The sequence below is a fragment of the Manacus vitellinus genome, unplaced genomic scaffold (genome assembly GCF_001715985.3).
Source record: "Manacus vitellinus isolate BGI_N305 unplaced genomic scaffold, ASM171598v3 scaffold_21_pilon, whole genome shotgun sequence".
Lineage (NCBI taxonomy): Eukaryota > Metazoa > Chordata > Aves > Passeriformes > Pipridae > Manacus > Manacus vitellinus.
Genome location: NW_021939546.1, coordinates 7047277 through 7068469, shown reverse-complemented (window position 1 = coordinate 7068469; position 21193 = coordinate 7047277). Strand labels below are relative to the sequence as shown.

General features: G+C 42.9%; 1 protein-coding gene across 8 annotated transcripts in view; it reads right to left on the bottom strand.

Moving 5' to 3' along the window:
• DAB1 (DAB adaptor protein 1) overlaps positions 1–21193 on the bottom strand; it is a 433753-nt gene that overhangs the window by 306384 nt on the left and 106176 nt on the right. The window lies entirely within an intron of this gene.

Sequence of the window (21193 nt, the reverse complement as noted above, 5' to 3'; positions counted from 1 at the left end):
CCAATATTTTATGGCCTTTACTAAATAGAAATAGTAAAGCAACTACACATCCAGGAGACAGCAGCTGCCTTGCCACAACAGGACAACAGCCCATCCATAAACAGACAGGTTCGGACACTCTGGAGGATGCACAAATCCCTTGACTTATATAGAATATCTTGTCCATAACAGACTGATCCTTCTGATTTTATATCAGCTAAATCTTGCCATGTGACCTGGAGCACATGGGTTTATAGTGCTTAAAAGAATTAACTATTACTACTCATAAATATTTCCTTTGGTTTCCTGCTCTGTAGCACATATGTACAAAACAGTCTTATTTATGGAAAAAGGCACTGGGAAAAGTTCCATTCGTGTTCTTTGATTTAAAAAGTATTTTGCATGAGTTGCTCAGGTAAGTGATTCATATGTAACAAAGAATTCTCTAATGCATCTCCTGGATACAGGTTTATCACACACTGAACACTTGAACCTAATCATGATGCATCATATAAGGGCTGATTCTGCATTCATACGCTAATGATGCCTATAGAGAGGGCTGCAGGTATATAAATGGCAGGACAAAACCAGCCTATGCGAATGAGTACATGATACCAGATTATGATAAGTGAGTGCAGTAGCAGGTTGGACTTGAAAAGAAAAAAGATCAAACAGGAGCTGGAGAAAATGCATCTCAGCACTCTGCGCTCCGCAGCCTACGCCAGGAAACAGAGCATTTTGCACATTTTCCCCTGGCAGCCATAAAAATAATGCTGAGAAAGCAAATATCATCTCTCCTCCCATGAGTTCCCATTGCCCTCTTCCCAAGAGGTATTCCAAAATATTATCTTTCACTTTTCACTTCCATCGTGTTTTGAAAGGACTTTTCTTTCTCTGTAAGGAAACAGTGAAAACAGGAGAAATGTGATGGCAGAGAGCTGATGAAAAAAGTCCTACAGGAATGTACCCCATTATTGATGCTGTTTCCTTAGGGATGGCCTGTGGTGCAGGACACAGAGGAGCATGATGGATGTGTGAGTCAGAAGCAGCAGCAGTGCCACGGCTGCTGTCCCCCAGGAAAAAGTGGCAGCAGCAGAATGAGGCAGGAATTACCACAATGGGACTGTGGGACCAGCCCTGACCATTCTCAGCCCTACCTTCCACCAGCATACTTTTTTCCTGTAACTACAGCACAAGTTCCACACTTTCCTTGGTATGGGAAAATCTCTAAGTCATGGTGGAGACCAGCACAGCCTAACAGCAAATAAAAACTGCAAAGCACAATTGCAACAAGCCTGGGTCAGTGACAAATGCCTCAAATTGCTTGGAAATTATTGCAGGCTACATGTCCTGCCACTCAAACTCAGGAAAACTCCAGTCCTCCAAGGAGAGGACAGGAGCAAAGCCAGGAGCCTTAAGGAGTAATTTGCACGTCATAAATTACAAAGAGTGAACAATTCAGCAGCACTTACAGAGCAAAGCAGACCTGTATCCTTTGCCAAATTCAGGGAAATAATAAATGCAGTCTCAAATTCTCATAAAGTCTCAGCTGCATGTGTCAGACTGAAACCAGTAAGGAGAGTTTATATATGAATTTTAGTAGAATCACAGAACTGCCTGGGTTGGAAGGTACCTTAAGAGTACCATCTCCTTCCAAACCCCTCCCATGGGCAGAGACACCTTCCACTATCCCAGGTTGCTCCAAGCCCTGTCCAACCTGGCCTTGAACACTTCCAGGGACGGAGTATCCACAGTTTCTCTGGGCAACCTGTGCCAGAGCCTCTAAACCCTCACAGTATTTTCTCCTAATATCTAATCTATACCTGCTCTCAGTTTAAAGCCATTCCCTGTCACTGTATGTTCTTGTAATTAGTCTCTTTCCATCTTTCTTGTAGGTTCCCTTCAGGCACTGGAAAGGTAATTTATCCTTAAGGAAAATATGGATAACCTGAAATTATAGTAAGTCTGCAAGAACAATTCCACATTCTCCCTGAGAAAACCCGGGTTGAATTTGTTAGTCTTCACCTCGTGGTTAAAAAACCTTTGTTGGGTTTCAGTTCTGTTGGTTTGCTGGTGTTCTTATCAAAGGTGACAGCTGAATTGAAAGCACTCTCCCTGCTCAGCAGATCATTCCACTTAATGAAGTACCTGGACAAACACTGCCAACCCGTTGATGAGCAGAGCTGGGGGAGTACAAAGCCCGTTGAGGGTGAGCTGGTGTTTCTCCATCCCGTGTGTTCATTAGCACCCGGCCCCTCGGCACAGAACAAGAGGAGCTCCCTCAGTTCTCTCTCAACAGCCATCTGCAACTAAAAATAACATTTTGGGGCCTTTGATGGTCGCTCTGAACTAACAATTGCCCAGAACTGTTATTTCCATTTATCTCTACTCCTTCCAAAAAAATTCACTCTCTAGCTTTCCAGAACATAAGCCTAATTTAATGAGGCACCTGTTTCACAGAACACACTGCACCCTCTGCAATCACACAAAGAGGGTTTTGCAACCTGATTGAAATAACCCCAAAATATTGTTACTCTGCATTTGATCTCTATTTTTTTTAAGTGTTTTTTCCCTATTGTAGTTTGTGAGGTTTTTTTCTCATTCCCAAATCCTTCAGATGTCACATCACAGTGCTCATCAGCTGGGAAGCCCCACAGAAAGAGCAGATCACATATGAATAAACTCTCTACCAGGAGAAAAATTCACTCACAAGAGCTGGAAACTGCACGTGCTAAGCATCAGGCTTTGCACTTCGTTTTCATCCCTTTTGTCATTTGCCTGATTTACCTCCCAGTTTGCATTTTGTGTAGCTTTATGGCATAACAAATCCAGGCTAAAACTACTTGTTTCTTGACTTTAGAGAAGTACAGAGTATTGGTAAAAGACCAGTATATCATTCCAGCCATCCACCTGCCACTATAAGATTATTCTTCACAGTGTGTATTTATTTTAATGCTTCCTCCCATCTGACTATCTGATGTCCTGAGAGGTGTGATTCACACTGCTACATCCTCTTCACTATGATGAACTGCTGTCAAATACACCCCAAATTTATATTTATTTTTCATATTGGCACACTTCATTGCAAACTTACATCTAATTTGTTTCCTACTATTGCCCTCTTGGTCTATTCTCCCAGCACCAGCCGTGTGTTCCCAAGGAGCTACATATACACCTGCATTTGTATTTTCAAGGTGAAGGCAGTTTATCTTTTTGCCCACGTACCTTATTTCCCTCTTTTTTATTATCTGCAAATCTTCTCAAACCGAGATCATTAATTTGCGCACTTACTCCCTCTCCCAGCTCATTAATGAAGAGGTTAACTAAAACCAGACCTAACACCTTTCCCAGAAAACCCCATTAGGTACCTCTCCTGCCTGCAATCCTTGGCTATCCATCATTCAGCTTCTGCTGCCTGGTCTCTTGGCTGTGCTTCACATCACAACCCTCACTAAACTAATTTGTCAAATAGATTTCTTGAAATGCGATACCCAATGCTTTGGAAAAATCCAAATTTATGACATTAATTACATGACCCGCTGCCAAAAGAGGCAGTGATTCTGTTTTAAGCCACAGTACACTTTCTTAGTGGGATTTACTCTTTATAAACTTGTATTCCTTGCTGCACTCGGTTTCATTAGCCTTCTAACATCAGTGATTTTAGCTCCATTTATTTTACTGATGATAGAAGATACTTTTCAAATGGAACTGCCAGAATCACTTTACATACTGTTTTCAAACTGATAGTCTATTAGCTTTTCACCAGGTAACCCATGATTCCTCCAATTTTATCAGCTCCCCTTTACTATAATTTGCCCGTTTTGTTTACCCAGAGACTGCTAATTAAATCCCGGCAGGTGAAGTTCACTCTTGTACAGCAGACCAACATCTCTGTGTTTATCTTTAAGCTGTGTTTCAAATGGCAGGAAAGGATTGCTTTCTACATTAAAGAAGAAACAAGAGGAGGTGCAGTCACTGGAGGGTGTAGGGCTGCCCTAGGCAAATGTCCTGCTGCCGGAGGACTCACCCCAGGGATGCTGCCTTACATCCTTCAGCTGAAAATCCCACTTAATACCAATTTAGACATATTGTCACACTTTTAGCACCCCCCTGTACACTCTCCAAGTTTCAGCCACACAGACATCCCATGGCTTGCCCCAGCTCCTGCTTCAGAAGGTGCTAATTACATCAAGGCTTGTAACATTGCACCTCTAAATGTTAGTCAAGCCCATCAGCTCTTCCACTGCTGAGTCACCAGTTTAACTCCTTGGGCCCTGGAACACCACAGCATCTGGCCTTCCTTAGCTGCAAAGGTGCTCCTCGCCACCCTTCATCACTTACATCCACAAATTTATTGCCTCCAGCCTTCCTACGATATTCCTGGATGTCAGAGATAACACATGTAATAACCTTCCAGAACTATTGGGCAAAATATGGCCCCATCAAAAACAAATGACGATCAATACTAATTCCCTGGAGCCAGAAACTAATCTTTCTCTTCACTATAGAAATGTTCAAAAAGTTTTTTAGCACCATAGCCATTTGAATTACTATTAAATAGACTCTTCTTGTAATTTGTTATAGGCCTGCTCTCCACCTTGAACTTCCTTCTCCTTTATAGATTATTTCTAAGGGAGTTTCTTTTTTTTCTTTTTGCTGACTCCAACTCCAGCTTATCTTTGTTCTTTTGCATTTAACTCAGCTCTGTATTCCTCTTTCACTACTCTGGGCTTTCAACATACACTTTCAGCCTCAGTCTCTGAGAAGTCCCTCTTTAAGGCACAGCATCGCTGATTGTTCCATATATCCCTTCCAGCCATCCCACTTTACCTCCTAAAACTTTCTCAATTCTTCAAAATATGGTTTCCTGAAACCTTTGTATTGCAGCTTTCTGTGAACTAATACATTGCTCCTTTTATCCTGGGTTTTCATTTTCAGCTCCATTGTGCCACAGTGTTTGTGGCTCAGCAAACCTATCTTGTACAATTTGCCAGCTGGAGCTACAAAGGCGCTGAATGGGACAGAGACACGGCCCAGCCCATCGTCATTATTAACCCATTAGCTTATAACCCATCCACCTTCTCCTTCCTCTGAGTCTTGCCTGCCTGCTCACCCCACTTTTAGATGGATAACTGGGATGAAGCATATGCCTCCTTTTCATGCAGCGTTGAAAACCCCATCAAACTCGTTGAAAGCCTGCAATGGAATTTAATGTAAACATATTTAATACAGATTAAAGAACCAAGTGGAAATGTGAAAATATGAGTAAAACAGAAGTACAAAGGCCAGAATTACAGAAGTACCTGGCTGAGGCATCAAGGATTTGTACCCCCGGTTTTCCTAAGCAGCATACAAAATGGTTGATTTTCTTTTATTCTCAGTAGCAATTTCTGTTTGGGCTAAACCAGTCTGTAGTTTCAGATCTTCTCTGTTGTACAATGAAGAAAATGAATGAAGAAAAGGCCTCAAAATGAAAGGATAGTTATGTACATCATAACAGCTAATGACTAGCACATACTTTAGGGATATGGAAGCTGTGAAGAGATTACATTATTTTCTGAGGATAAGAGATGATGGTCATTTAAAGCCATGTATATTCTCCAGCTGGTTATGGTCTTGTTAGCTGTCATTCCAACAGTAGAGGAATAATTCCTGTATCCTTCTAGTGGGCAGCTTAGATTTGCATTTGTGGATCCTCATGCAAATTTTGGCATTAGTTTCAATACCCACAGCCCTCCTTCTGCCCATTCCCTACAGTGCTTTGCATCCATTTATAAGGCCTGTTCCTCACATCCTCCAAGCTCAAAGGATGCAATTCCATCTTCTCAATGTTTTAGTATCCACAGTAGCTGCTTAAGCAGGGTCACCCATCTCTGTGATGACGTGCTAAAAGAGACTATTAACTTCACACGAATTTGCAGACACAGTTTTTGATTTCACAAACCCTCTGACACAGGCGGTTTAACCAATATAGATTTATTGCTCCGAAAGGGCACCCCTCCGAGTCCTGGGCACCATCCTGCCCTCCAGCAATCCCTGGTACTAATTAACATTTAGGCTCCTTGAGATCCTGAGGATGCAATCAATGGCACATTCCTCCAACCAGCCCCTCTGCTCAGCAAACCTCTGATTCATGGCAGGGATTACTCCCCACGGCACAGCTCAGCCCAGCTCAGCAGGAGGGGACCAAGGTCCCACGTGGACCTTCCCCCAAGCTGACACCTGGTGCAGGACCTCCAGGTACTCTAACAGAAGCAAATGCTCTGATGGGCACCGCTGTACTGACCACATTTATTATTGTTAAGGCTGGAAAAGAATTCCAAGGTCATTCAATCCAACCCCTTCCCCAGCACTGCCAAGCCCACCACTAACCCATGTCCCCAAGTGCCACATCTACCTGTCTTAAATTCCTCCAGGAATGGGGACTCCACCACTGGACAGCCTGTGCCAGGGCTTGATAACCTTTTGGTGAAGAAATTTTGCCTAATATCCAATCTAAACTTCCCCCAGAACAACTTGAGGCCATTTCCTCTTGTCCCGTCACTTGTTACAAGGGAGAAGAGACCGACTTCCAACATTTACCTACTTCACACGTAAGGGTTTAGCTGTGAAAAAAAAAGTCACACCCACACTAAATTTTGGGTGCAGAGACCAAGTGCAGATAAATTTCTTCCAGGTACCATGACTTGGAGCTATTTGCCAGCCCAGGGGAAGCAGAAGTTACACACCTGGCAGTGTGATTTAAGCTCTCACTTTCATAGCATACAGGGAGGCTGGTGTGACTTCAACTTTCCTCACAGTTACTCTTTGGACAGCAGAGAATTAACTTAAGCAGTTCAGAAAAATCTGTATTTTTATGAGTGAGTTGTTCTCCTCCTGGTCTGCAAACTCTTACATCAACACCAAGGTGCAGAGCACGCAGGGAGGAGGTGGGACCCCCACACCGCGCACACTGGATTCCTGGGGGTTTCTCAGAGTAGGTTACTTTGTAGCTAACAACTGAATTGCCAGTAATATTCAAAAGAAGGAGAATTTAGCTAGAAAATAAATAACCTTTTACCCTTAATTTGTTCTTCAATTTCACATTCCTCCTGTGCTCATCTGGACATCCCTCAATAAATAATAAACTCACACTGCCACAACAATCTGCATGTTCACTCCCCTATCAAAGGCACTGAGTGCTCTGAGGAATCTCATTTTTTCCCAGTAATCACTCTGAATAGCATTTTTTTCCTTCTCTTCTCTCCTAACCCCTCACAATACAATGAGAATGGGAGCAGTTTTCTCCCTTTTATTTTGACACTTTTAAATGTTTTCTCTTGTGAAAATCTGTTGAGACTATACTGAGCTACAGTGTCTCATTGTTCATCAGTAACTTTAGTTTGGTTTTACAGTTTTCCAGCCTCATCCTAAAAATCCATGAAAAATATACAGCACAACTAAGTCCTTTCAGCAAATTCTTTTTAGGCACCACTAAAAAAAAGAACATACAAGAACCACAAATTCCTTTGGCTCACCATCTACACCAAGGATGGTTTCTCACACCTATTCTCTTATTCCTCTTTCAACAGGAGGTTGATAATATCTCTGAAAGGAGCATTTAATACCTCTAAATATGTAAAACATATTAAGAGTCTGGCTCTTTCCGAAGGACAGAAGAGAAATATCACTAATTTACATAGTTTTGCAGTGTTCAGATGACACAGTGATGACTTCATTCAGATGTGCATATTAAAAGAAATTAATAGAAGATTGATATTTAGTTATCTCAGGAATAGGTACTTTAATACCTTCTCTATTCTGTTATTGCTCAAACACATTTGTGAAAAGAAGATGCTGCCTAACAAGGTACCAAAAATAAGAGGTTAAAAACAGATTTTTAAAAAAAAAAGCAAGTGGAGAAATTGCTCTTTCTTGTAGTAGTTGTCTACTGGGTAATAAATGCCGCAGGATTTATGCCATTTTGGAAAAGATACTGCAGAAAACAAAATATTGCAGGTTTAAGTATCTTAATTACGGAAATTTCATATTCAATGAACTCTTGCCAAAATAAACTGTGCACATTATCTAAAAAGCAAATGTTAATTAAAACCGTATCTTGATAGCCTTCCTGGCTCACAAGGCATCCTGCTAGTGGGAGATTAAACAAGGTGCTTCAGCTGCAATCAGTCCTCCAGCAGCAGGTTTCACTTCATTTTTCTGATGTACGAGGGGCCAAAAGAAGTCAATGTGCATTGATGGCCCTTAGCAGCACCTCATCTTTTTGTCTCTAACATTTGAGATCTACAGTTCATATTTCATGAACTCTATTACAGCTGAGAATAGTTTCCTGCAAAACCCTACAATAAACAAAAGAGTTAAGTTCCAAATATTAATTAGCTGCTTAACACAGAGATATCCACTTATCATCGTGCCCAGCACACACAATAATTAAAGCCATAAAGAACAGAGGACGCATTAATATTTGTGTGGTGTGTGGGCTCTGAGGAGGGATGGCTGTGGGTTACAGAACAGGCCAGCAAGTTCTTACCCAGCTTCAGAGGGGAATCAGAGAAGTCACTTCTCTTCTCTGCAGCCATTTCCATAAATCCAGGAAAATTATATAATAACATCTGTAAGGAGAAGGGTGACCCACTGCTTAGCTCCTCCAGGTTTCTGGGGGAGAGGTTCAGTGCTGTGTTCTGCACACATCTCTCTAGGTTTGTTTCTTCAGAGACACTCCAAAAGCAGATGCAATGGGTGATGCATAAAAGCACAAGTAAAGCACTGTTATAACAGCAGAATCCTGCAGCAGTAAAAGCACAGGTACATGGGCTTATTAAGGTACATAAAAATGCATCCAGGGATGCTGAGAATGCCTTTACAGCCTGCGGTAAAGCCTGATGTTCCATGCCCTTACTGCTACAGCTACTGCAGCCAAGACAATTAAGGAAGCACAGGCAACTTGTGATAAAGTCAAAAGATGACCATTCCCTCCACATCCATGGCCTCAGTTCATGCCTCCCAACGTAATGCACTCGAATGAGGCCTGAAAGGTGGGAGCTCAGTCCTGCCTACTCAAAGCAGAAAGAACAATGATACATCCACAGAATCCCTGGGGAGTCTACTCCTCTTCAAAATCTGTAGGTGAAATTTGGCCAAGTATACTCCTCCTTAAATGCCTTGGCAGGTGACATGTTCAGTTCTGGGTTGAATCCACCTCCTCCCTCCTCAAGAAGAGAGTTGTACTGTCATCCTCCAAATATTTCTGAAGAAGGAGGTCAAGCAAGACTTATGAGAAGTTTGGGTATAAATCATAGAATCATAGAAAGGGACCTTCACAATCATTTTCTTCCACCCCCTGCCATGGGCAGGGACACCTGCCACCAGACTAGGTCGCTCCAAGCACCATCCAATCTGGCCTTGGACACTTCCAGGGATGGGGCAGCCACAGCTTCTCTGGGCAACCTGTTCCAAATAAAGACCAGATTATTTCCAGTCAATAATCAGAAAGGTTTTAAGAGTCTAACAAAATACAGTTGCCAAAATAAGCCTCCTCTACACCCTCCTAAAGAAGCTGAAGGCAAACCCAGCACACCATCATTGTTAACTTACTCATGCTGGTAAATGATGACTACATTTTTTTAGCATAAGGTAGTACATATAGTAGTAGTAGCAGCATCATGATAAAGCTGTGGCCAAATCTTCCACATCCATAAGGCTTTAGAGCATCCCTGATTCCATCTCGGTTCTGCCTGATTCAGAAAAAGCTTCCTGCAAATACACACAAACATACAAAATCCCAAACGCTTCACAGCCAACCTCTCAATCAGTTGATTTTGGAAAGAAGCTGCTGAAGTTTACTTTAATCACAGATTTTTGGAGTTCAGCTGGGGAGGTGATGACACACATCAGCTGCAGCCCTTCACACCTGGCCATGTTCCTCGCTCTGGGGTACACAGGTTTCCTTGTAACATGAATTAAAGCAGACTGAGTACAACAAACTGGTATTTCAGTACTGGGGTTATTCAAAGGTCAGGCCAGAGATTTTGTATGTCCAGTTTTCTGCAGTCTACGGCAAGCTGGTCAATATTTCAATTCCTGAGCAGGTATCTTCACAGCAACCTTTCTACATGGATTTGCATAAAGAGCACTAATAAACTAGTAGGGATCTAACCATGTTTTACAGCTATTTCCCAAATCTTTTCCCATGGCAGATGAAGAGTCTTTAAATCCACCTCTAAAAATCGTGCCATGAAGTGAAAATCTCTCCAGGTCCATTTATCTGGGTCTATCAGTCAATACTGGCTGATGAAACCCTCAGCAAAGCCAACAGGTTAGGCACCTGAGTGATTTTCCAAATTACTTAACTGAATCATCAGGCATCCAAACACCTTTTAAACTCCAATCTGGGGTGTCTTTAATGCTCAAAACACCATACTGAGACACAGAAGTGCTTGTATTTCTGCTTTACAGAAGTACCTTAGCCAAAATCTCAGAGAAAGCTGTAGTTTGAGGATTCAAACAGAGGTATCCCATGTCCTAGGGACATTTTCTAACCACTGGCCTCCCCATGCAGCTGGTCCAGAGCCTTTTTCAAGGACTGTATTTAAAATATCAGCCCTGAAGCCCTTGGTGGGAATGTTAGTTGTAAGAGAAATACTGAGCTCAGAGCTTGAACCCATGACTCCCACATGCCAGTGAATCCCACAGCCACTACACCACAAAGCTGACCCTATTTTATTTGATCTTAAGATGTTTCTAAATCTTGCCTTTTTCTATGGTCAAGGGATAGAATTTAGTTTCTAGTAAGCTATTCTGATTTCATACTTTAGGACATCAAAGTATGAATGATGTTTTTCAATTTTCTCCACTTAAGCTTATTATAAGAAATATTTTAAGGAGCATTATTCCCTAAGATATTGCACACAAAAATCTGCAAAAACCTTCCTCTCTATTGACTTTGGGTCAATGCTGAACACAGACATGATGTGTTTCTTTAAGGACATGTCACAGAATTATACATCTATCACTTAAACAGAATGGCTAAAATACTGCCTGAGACAAAGGGAACCTCACAGCCCATTTGGTTAAGGGATGCTTTAGGGAAAATGCATCCTAATGAAGACAGATTTATATTCCACTGAATTATTTTCTGTCTTTTCACAAGCTATCCTTTCCCACACTGCACGTAACTGTAAACTGCAAAAGCATGATACCCTCCCTCTACAACCAGTTTTAGGTTATTTTCACTGACAGCCCTGTCCCAGTGCCCTGATCTGTCCAACTGCTCCTATCAAAGGACCCATCCTAAGTCCCCAGGTCAGCGCCACCCCTGTGATGCCGAGAGGATATTTTCCAATTCCACAACACTGATATTTTCTCCTAAAGGCAGATGGAAACAAGCTGTATCATTCCCATTAGACTAAAAAGCACCAATATCTTGTGAAGTTGCAGCAATATTGTTGGTGGATTTAAACAAGCAACATAAAAGCTTGCTGCCTGAGAGAGCTGACACGGTGCTGTGTGTCACTCTTTATTATGCTGCTGATAGTCATTTATATCTGGATGTGGAGCACAAGCCTCACAGACTCACAGCAGCAACACAATGCAGAAAGCACAAGAGTGTGTATTTTAGACAGAACACAGGCATGAAGCTCGTTTTTGTTTGGTTCAGGGTCATTGGGACAGGACAGAAAAGATCAGGATCTAACTGCTGTCGGGGCACCTGAACTTGTATAAGTTCATTCTTTTCTCTCTTCTTTTTTTCCTTCTCATCTCATTTTTGTCTATCTTTGGACGACAAGCTCAATGTGAGTAACCAGGGTGCTGCTGCAGCCAAAGAGCCAACAGGATGGCTGCACCAACAAGGGCATCACCAGGAGAGATAACAAAGTCATTATCCCACTGTATGTGGCACTTATCAGGCCACACCTGGAATGCTGTGCTCAGTTTTGGTCACTGCTATGCAAAAAAATGTGGACAGGCTGGAGAGGGTCCAGAGAAGGGCTACAAAGATGATCCAAGGCCTGGGAAGCCATCATATGAGGAAAGGTTCAGTGACCTGGGTTTGTTCAGCCATGAGAAAAGAAGGCTGAGGAGAGACCCTTATGACCATGTTCCAGTATTTAAAGGATGGCTACAAAGAAGAGGGAGGGGAGGGTCCATTTTTACAAGATGAGGGGCAGTGGGTATAAATAACTCTTGGGGAGATTCCTCTTGGACACAAGAGGAAAATTTTTCAGAATTGGAATAATCATCATTGGAATAATCTTCCCAGTGAAGTGGTGGATTCCCCACAATTGGACACTTCAAGATTCAGCTGGACAGAGTTGGGGCCACCTTGTCTAGACAGTGCTTTTGCCAAGAAGAGTTGGAGCAGATGACCCTTGAGGTCCCTTCCAATTTGGTATTCCGTGACTGATATGTTGCTCCTGGAAGACTGGCCATGCAGTACAGAACAGTAATACATGGAAAGAAATCACACTAGTCCATGTTTCAAAAGGCATCTCAGGAGTTTAGGCTCATCCAGAAGTGTCTCTGGATGGTACTTTCACCCTGCTGCTCTCAGGACCATACTCCATCACATCCTAATGAATCCTGATGGAATAAGTCAGAGACTATTTCTTATTGAAAAAACAAGTCCTCTTCCCAAATCCCTCCCAAAATCCACACACAAACCCCCTCTTCAGAGTTTCCTTTTTCTCCCACACGTCCCTCAGCCCAGATGAGAGGTTGCACACCCGAAGCTGGTGGCTGAAAGAACAGCCTGGATGAGTTCAGGAGGCAGCCAAGGTTTTGAATTGGAATTCTGCATTCCAATTTGAAAGGATTTCTACAGTCCCGCTGCAGCATTTATCCAAGGCAGCATTTGCAAGGCTGAGGTTATCCACGCTGCTGAGCAAACAGCACACAGCTCATTTATCTGGAGGGGCTTTGTTCAGCCCGGTTTCACGCTCCCAGCTCGGACACGATGTTTAGCTCCTGGAAGATACACTACTGTATATTTAGATAGCAATCACACAAGCCATCATTTTAGATGCCAAAGAAAGTAAAATTAAATACCACGGGGATTATATCAGAAACCAGGTTTAGCTAGTATTTCAGCTCTGGGTCATTATTTCGCATGTATATATCAAAGGAATGTGAATATGGAACAGGCTGAGAAGCAGAATGCAGATGCAAATGCCAAAATACTGGAAGACTAATAGATTATTTTTAAGGGGAGGGAATAGACTGAAAATATAGGAGAAAGTTGCTGAAATAAATCAAAGGTGAGCAGATGCACTTGGCCAAATGGCTTTTTCCTTCGTAGTACAGCGATTTGTTTTATCCTTATGCTTCCCGAATCCAGTCAATAAGACTGCATTAAAAATGCATGGGCCAATTTGATGGCTACAACACAGGGGTTTTCAGAAAAGCTGGGGCATTTGGAAGGGCACAAGGACTGCATTTATGTACAGAAGAGGAAAACAGAGGTTGGGAGAGGAAAATACTTGTCAGATGTCAGGTTCCCAATCTAGCAAAAATAATAAATTCCTCTTCTTTCAGGAAAACAGCCTTCTTTATCAAGAGAAGCTGCCACATTCACACCAGGCACTCACGGGGGGGGGGGGGAGAGAGTAATAGCACCTACGAGAAGAGCAGCCTAATTTTTACCACTTCCCTTTGCCACTTGCTGTATTTTAGGACTCCTGTGGATGCAGGCTGGGGATAGGCACTACCAAAGGCTTTCAGGGAAGCTGGCAGACAATGAATTTTCATCAGAAAACAAAGCTGACATTTTCCAATTTTCTGTCTGGACAAAAGAGTAGAAAACACTTCAATTGGAGGGAGCACCCACTGAGCCGGGAGATCTCATCCCTCAGTCTCAGCTGACACGGGTCAGTGGTTGGCTCTATTTGGTGGCAGCACTTCAGACTGAGAGTTCTTTGGGAGCATCCCACCTCCACACCCCTTCCACCTGCAGCAATTCACTGGTTCTGCTTCCTGCAGTCACTCCAAATCTGTGAAACTGCACGACCTGTCCCCCAGACAGTGGCAGCTCCGAGCCCTCCTGGGGCAAACTGAGGCCCATAGGGTTTGCCCCCTCCTGGGGCAAACTGAGGCCAAACCCTCCATAGGGTTGGCAACCCTTTCCAGCGAAGTCCTGGTGCTACAGGATCTCAGCAGGTTGCCAGCAGATTATGGAGGCACCCTCTGCTGTGCAGAGCCCTTCAGCACGCCTGGGTCACCCTGAACTACTTTCTAAGAGGCTGGATCTGCCCAACAAGGGCTGACTGGTGCATTAAACAAACAAAGGTTGGTTGGAATGGCTGGATCACTAGTCTGCAGGACTCAGCTCTCAGCACTGACCTCACCAGCCCACTGTCAAATTCCTGCTGCAACAATCCTGCTGCCAGGGGCAGGAATTCACAGGGGTTTGCCACATTCTTTGGTTGGATATTTCAGATGTTTTAAGAACTTGACCATGTGGGCCTTTAGGCTCGGAGATAAATCAAGGGAGAGCATCTCCATTTGGAAAGCAAGTGCATTGTCCAAGGAGAGGGGAAGAAGAGAGAGGGGGGTGGAGGGAACGAGACTCGCACTCTCTTCATAAAATCTGTCAGAGGATCCACAGCTGATTTGCAGCTCTGCTCTCCCCCTGGGATGCCTGCAGCCAGCCAGGCTGCACAGGAAGGTCTTCCCCGGCAGGAAGGCAGAGAACACATTCTATGACACAGTAAAACATTGAAATTAAATTTAACAACAGAGGAAAACAACTTCTGAGGGCTCCTCCAGCAGCAGCAAGAGGTTTGTGCCGCTATAGGAACATCTGAATTTGCATGAAGTGTAAACACACTCACACACACACACACACACATACACACACCCTGCTCCTGTTTGCACCCAGAGTGTTCAGAAAATAGCACATGTTCCTTCCCTCACTTCCACCTCGCTGCAGTCATGGCAGAGCCAAAGCCCTGCGAATGGCTGGAAGGAAGCAGGGCTGTCATCCAGCCGCTCCGCAGTCACAATCCGCTGGGACGAGATTGTTCCAAACTGTTGTTGGGGACCATTCAAGCGGCAAAACATTAAATGTTTCTATTATTTAGTGCATGCAGCTGGTTAAACTGAATAGCCTAGCAGGCTAATGGGAACACAGGAATAACCAGGTCAGCCAAAGAAGGTGTAAGAGTGAGAGTGCGTGCGTGTGTGTGTGTGTGTGTATTGCTTGCTGCTTCTTGTATCGAGTGGAGATTTAGGAACAAATAGCCTGTGTTGTAGCACTTTCTACCACTGAGAGCTGTACAAGGCACTGATTAACTTTTTAAAACCTACTGGGGAATGGAAGGATCTCTAGGAAGGTCGTACAGGGGCAAAGCTGCCCTTAAAGAAAAAAAAAAAAAGCAAGAGCTTTCATGCAGCTTCAGGTGCAGCTGTACTGCCATGGAAAGGCCTCCTGGGTTTGGGGGCTCAAGCACTTCACAGAAGGATTGTATAAAGCACAGCTGAGGATGGAACTATATTACTCATGCACTGTAGAGTTATTGCTGGATTGTTGGTCTGGATCAGAAATCATTCCCTGTAAAAATCCAACATTTCCATACTATTTTCCAACTCTTCGGAAGCTATTTCCACCATCTGGAACTACACTATCCATTGCAGATCCCCTCCTAAGCATCCCCTGTCTAGGCAGAATCATGAGGTGCATCCTACCAATTAAAAAATTATCATCTTAGTCTCTCTCTTTGGAAACCAGCCTGTAAACCATCCTAATATTTAGAGTGACATGGAGGAAAATGAAAGTAAGCAAGCAGAGGCATTTCCATAATGCCAGGACTAATTGCTCTGTTATGGAGCCATTTGGTTGAGAAACAGTCTAGAAAAAGTCAAATGGAAGTCCTCAAGCTTCAGGCATTTCGAGAGTGGGTGGGCAGAGCCCGGGGTAGGAGACCAGACAGCACAAGCTGCACAGCAGATGACTGTGTCTGTTACATCTATATCTAATTCCCTTGGATTTATGGCACCCTCAGAACCAGCCCACGGGCACTGCTCCGCAGGGTGTGCAGCCTCAGACCACTGCCTGTCACCCACACATCCCTCTGATCCACAGGGAAACAAATCATACCTTCCCACTATTTTCATTCCTTTAAAATTCCACCTGATGGTGACTAACAGCACAGTGATAGTCACCACACACTTCTGTTTTACATTAAAAATTGAGTTCTGCAGAAGATCCATATTCAGATAAACAACAAATTTGGAAAATCAGCTTCATCGCAGTTAAGGGGAAATCTTCCCCAGACTGAAATTTTTAGTGCAGGAAACTGCTGCAGAAATTGTTTTGTATAATCAGCAAAATGCTCCATATCAGTCATCCACGTGCACAAAATTAGAAAACTATTCTAATGAAAGTAAATGAATTCTAAATGAAAGTACAACTGCACATGAAAGTCAAGACCTTCTGCTCCAAAAACTTTGAGATATTTAGACATCATAACATCTTTCCCTAGATTTTTCTTAGACTAAATAATGTCAAATTCAACTAATTTCACGAAATATTTCTATTCTAATGCAAATGCAGGTCTCATCAGGGCATTGTTGTCAAAATTTCTGCAATTAAATTTACTTGAAAATTAGTTAAGCTGCCCTGGAAGATTTGGGCTAGCACAGCACCACAAGTTTTACAGCTTTCAGTTACAAAGATTAAACTTATGCAGTAGAATCACGGAATCCTAGAATGGCTTGGGTTGGAAGAGACCTTAAACACCATCTATTTCCAACCCCACTGCCATGGGCAGGGAATATTCCACTAGACATATACTGATATACCAGTATGTCCCAGTATCCAAGCTCAGAAAAGGGAGACTGTCATTCTCATTCTATCTATTCACTCCCCTCAATGGTGTATTGTGCCCCAGCTCATTATTTTTGCAGTCTGCTGTGTATTTTTGGCTCATACATGTCTGCTAAGGTAAGCAAACAAAACTTGAAAGACCTACTTCTGCTAAATCAAACTTATGCTACAGTTTCTTTTCATCTTTCTTTTTTTTCCCCCCCTTCTTTAAGGTTCAGCTCCTCACTACATCAGAGTTCATGGCCTTAAAATCTGCTTTGGAAAGAAATGCAACATGGACCCCTGTTGACAATTAGCCCCAAGTCTGAAGGTGGAGAAGGAGGAGGTTAACATTCCCCATCAGCAAACTCCAAAGCCAGGTGGGTGCTCTCCATCCACCTGCAGCTCTGAGATGTAAGAAACATAATTAGGAATTGGTTCCTATATTTTTCAAAAGGAGTAAGAATTATGAAGTAATCCTTATAGGACTCCAATTTTTGCATGCTATCCTATTGGGATATCCACATCCCTCTTCTGAGTTCTCAGGTAAGTATTAATGTGCACTATAATTTTTTGCATTTTCCCAAGGGGAATTCCCTACACTAGGGGTGGCAGAGCCCGACCAAGAAAGTACATTTCATAGACTGGTTTGGGGGTGGAAGGGACTTCAAAGCTCAACCAGTTCCAACCCCCTGCCATGGGTAGGGACACCTTCCACTGGAGCAGGTTGTTCCAAGCCCTGTCCAACCTGGCCTTCAACACTTCCGGGGATGGGGCAGCCACAACTTCTCTGTGCAACCTGTGCCAGGGCCTCACCACCCTACATAAATGTTTACCTACAAAAAGAAGGTAAACAATTCCCACCCAAAGGTGGGAGCTACATCCTGACCTCCTTGATTTACAGCAAGGGGAAAACAGCAGCAGAAAAACATTTCTGGAAGGCCTAATCCATAGAGGTAATCCATAGGTAACGCAATGGGAACAGAACGGAGTAACTAATTACGTTTGGAGTGTGTGTGCAGAGCACTTTATTGACCAGACCTCTTAAATTGGTATTTATGTTATTGCTGTCTGGAACCCCCAGGCCTTCTTTGAGTGATATTAGTAGATGAGATAAATAGAAATTATTTTACAGTTCCTGATCAGGTTACTGACACATATGTTTCTTGTTTGTAAATGTCAATTCATTAGCATATGAAGGATAAACTCCTATACTTCAATAACTACATTTTCTGATAAAGCCATTCAAAAGAACAAAGCAAAACACCAACCCAAGAGCATGTTTTCACAACATCTGAATATGTTGCAAGGCTGCTTTGGAAGATACATAAACCAAAGCTGACACTACACTTGATCTCAGCCAAAAAGCCTAATAGCAATATTATAGCCCGTAATGTTTTACATCTGACAAGCGTGAAGATCCTGTTTGTGCATCTATCCATTATTTATCACCTTAGTCAAAATTACTACCACACAACCTCCCCTCCACGCCAGCCGTGCACGTTGGGGGGGCAGAATTGCCACCTGGAATGGCAAAACCAGGAACCACTCACCGTGTGGAACATTTTCAAAGTCAGGGGATGTTTTATTTCTGCAGCTGATTTGCAGTCAGGCTGGACTTGGAGAAATAAGTGAGCATAGCTCTAATAGACAAGGTTGGAGAGTCAACCAAAGAAACCATCTCTTGTCTCCTGTCTCAGGAGTTGTAGCTCTGCTTAAGGTTACCCCATTTTCTCTATATTCCACATTTTATAAACCATATCTTTATCTGAGAGGGTGGATAATCCCTGTACATAGGAGCTATTGGCAAGTATAGGAGTTATTCAAATCTCTAAAACACAGACATCTGCTGCAGCTCTCACATGCTTCAGCTTTCACAGGTGGCTTTTTCCATGCAGGATGGACAGCCCAGTGTTGTCCCCTGCATTGAACAGGTTTTTCTGCTGGAAAACACCCCGATTCATTCCAGTCTTCCTTGAGCTATCTGAAAGGAGTCCACTTCTGTACCATTCTCTGTGTCCTGGTCTGGATCAGTAGGTCCAAAGAGCAAAACTAATGACAAAAACACACACGCTTTCCCCAAAGGTTACACAGATGAAAAATAATAATCATACCACTTTCAGAAACTTTTCCTCTGGATATTGCAGAAATCATGATACTTTTTCACAACTTTGGGATGTTGCTGACAGAGCAGCAGCACTTGGGAAGGTTGTCTGCATCCTGGATACTTTTCTTTGCATGATGCCTTTGCTTCACAGTAAAAAACAAAACAGCATCTGTGGAATAAAGCTGTAACTCATGCAGAAAGGCATTTTAAAATAAATATCTATCTTTTTTTACCAGAATAGATCAGAAAATATTTTCTGAAGGTGAAAGAATAATGAATTATCAATAGGCAACGTGGGTGGAATCATTCGCATCCCATCTGCCTTCTCGCTGCCTAAATCCAGCAACTCCTGCAGTCCCGCAAATGCTCCTCAGCTACAGCACGTGAACAGAGAGACCTGTCCATCTCCTACTGATTTAAAGATTAAAACCCTGCCTGGAAGAAGCTACCTACCAAGATGTGTTCCAAGTTCTCACAGTCCTGATTCGACTGCCGCTGAAATCAGCGGGAGTCCTGCCACTGATCCTAACAGTGCTCAGATCACGTTTCCCACAGAGAGTTATTCAGGAATCCTAACGCAGACATTTTGTCAGTAAAAAGAGCACAACTGTAGAGTATGTACTGGAAAAAAGGAATTTTATATTGGCAGGAAGATAGATAAAATACCTTAATAGGGTTTTCTTTTCTTCTCTGATTTCTATTATTCATGGAAGTCTAATGATCCCTTCCTGCACACAAGACAAAAGTAAACCAGAGCCTCCTGATAGCAGGGCTGGTACTCTGTCATTAATGTGATGTGGGTATGTTAATGCAACAGTAATTGCCCACCCTACTGCACTCAAATCACCTTGAGCTGCAAGAGTATCACTGTTAGAGTTTCACTTTCATTAAGATGACAAAAAGGACCCCGAGATGACTGTCTGGTTTTGTGTGGTATTCATGAAAGTGAATATTAACAGAATTGGGAGGGAAATGAAGAGCAAACCCAGAAATTAGCTAAACTGATGCCCTAACGCTGTAATTAAATAGATGTGGTGACCCAGCATGTCCCCCTCCAGACTGGCCAGAAAGAAGCTGATGGCAAATAACTCAAGAGGCATCTGAACATCAGTGCTGGCTCATAATAAAACTTTCAAAACACGCAAGCTGCAGTGAAATTTAATCAAGTGAATTTCACATCAACGCAGCTTCTAAAAAGAATTAAAAATCAAGAAGAATCACAATTTCAAGGCAACGTCGCCAGCCAGAGAAAGCATAATCCATATTTGCATTAGGTCCTCATGCATCTTGTCACGTATCTGCTGCACTGAAATCTTCTCCCCACTTGGCACAAAACTTCCTTAGTTTTCAAACAACTACGAAAGAAAGTCCGTAACTAATTTATCAAAGGAGCTTTGAGCCAAAATGCTGAACCCTGTGGGCCACGGTGATGAATTCCTGACTTGGGAAAGAAAAGTTTGAGACAGATATGATTAACTTTCCATGCTGGGAAGTGTGGCTGCCCTGAAAGGGCAAGGAGTGTTGGGAACCGCAGATGGCATCCCAGAGCTCCGCGATGAATCGGGAGCATCTTACGTTCCCTGGGGGGATGTTCGCACTGTGTCTGCGTCTAGACCTGGAAGACGCCATTGGAATGGCAGGACCCATCATCGGCTTGTGAGCCGTACGTGATATAACTCAGTAACTGGATGGGCTGCAAGAAGGGGAATAGAAACATGAAATAACATGTGAAAAGTACCAATTAAAGCACCAATGTGGAGGCTTTATATCTCCAAAGAACCCGCTTGGGTTTGCTGAGGTTATCTGTAAGGAGACTCCTTGCCAGCAAGGATCCAGCCAGTCAGAGTTGAAATACGAATTTGTTTTTTTTTTTTTTTACTTTTAGGTTACAAGGGAATAGTGCAGGCAGGGAGGGATGTTGCTGAAATCCAGCTCCGTAATGGAAACCTGGATGAAACGGTGGCTGCATCCTTATCACCTCCCTGCAATTCAACACAAACGCTCGCAGCCTGACCACGTGCCCAAGACAGTCGACGGAGTTTATGTTAGTTCAGCCATGTGTTGCTATTCTGATAAAGGACAAACTGACTCGCCATTAGAAGCTAACAACAGCCTTAGAAAATGTACTGTTAAGCATGTTTCTTGGTTAAAAAAAAAAAATAAAAAATACGTTCGATGCATTTTGAAATGATGAAAAAAAAAAGGGCCTGAATGTTCAGCTGTGTTTTGAATTGCAGAGTGCACACTCCACCTGAAAATAATCTGTGCTCTGCTAAAGTCATTCTTGTAGAGACTTAAATTATTTTTAT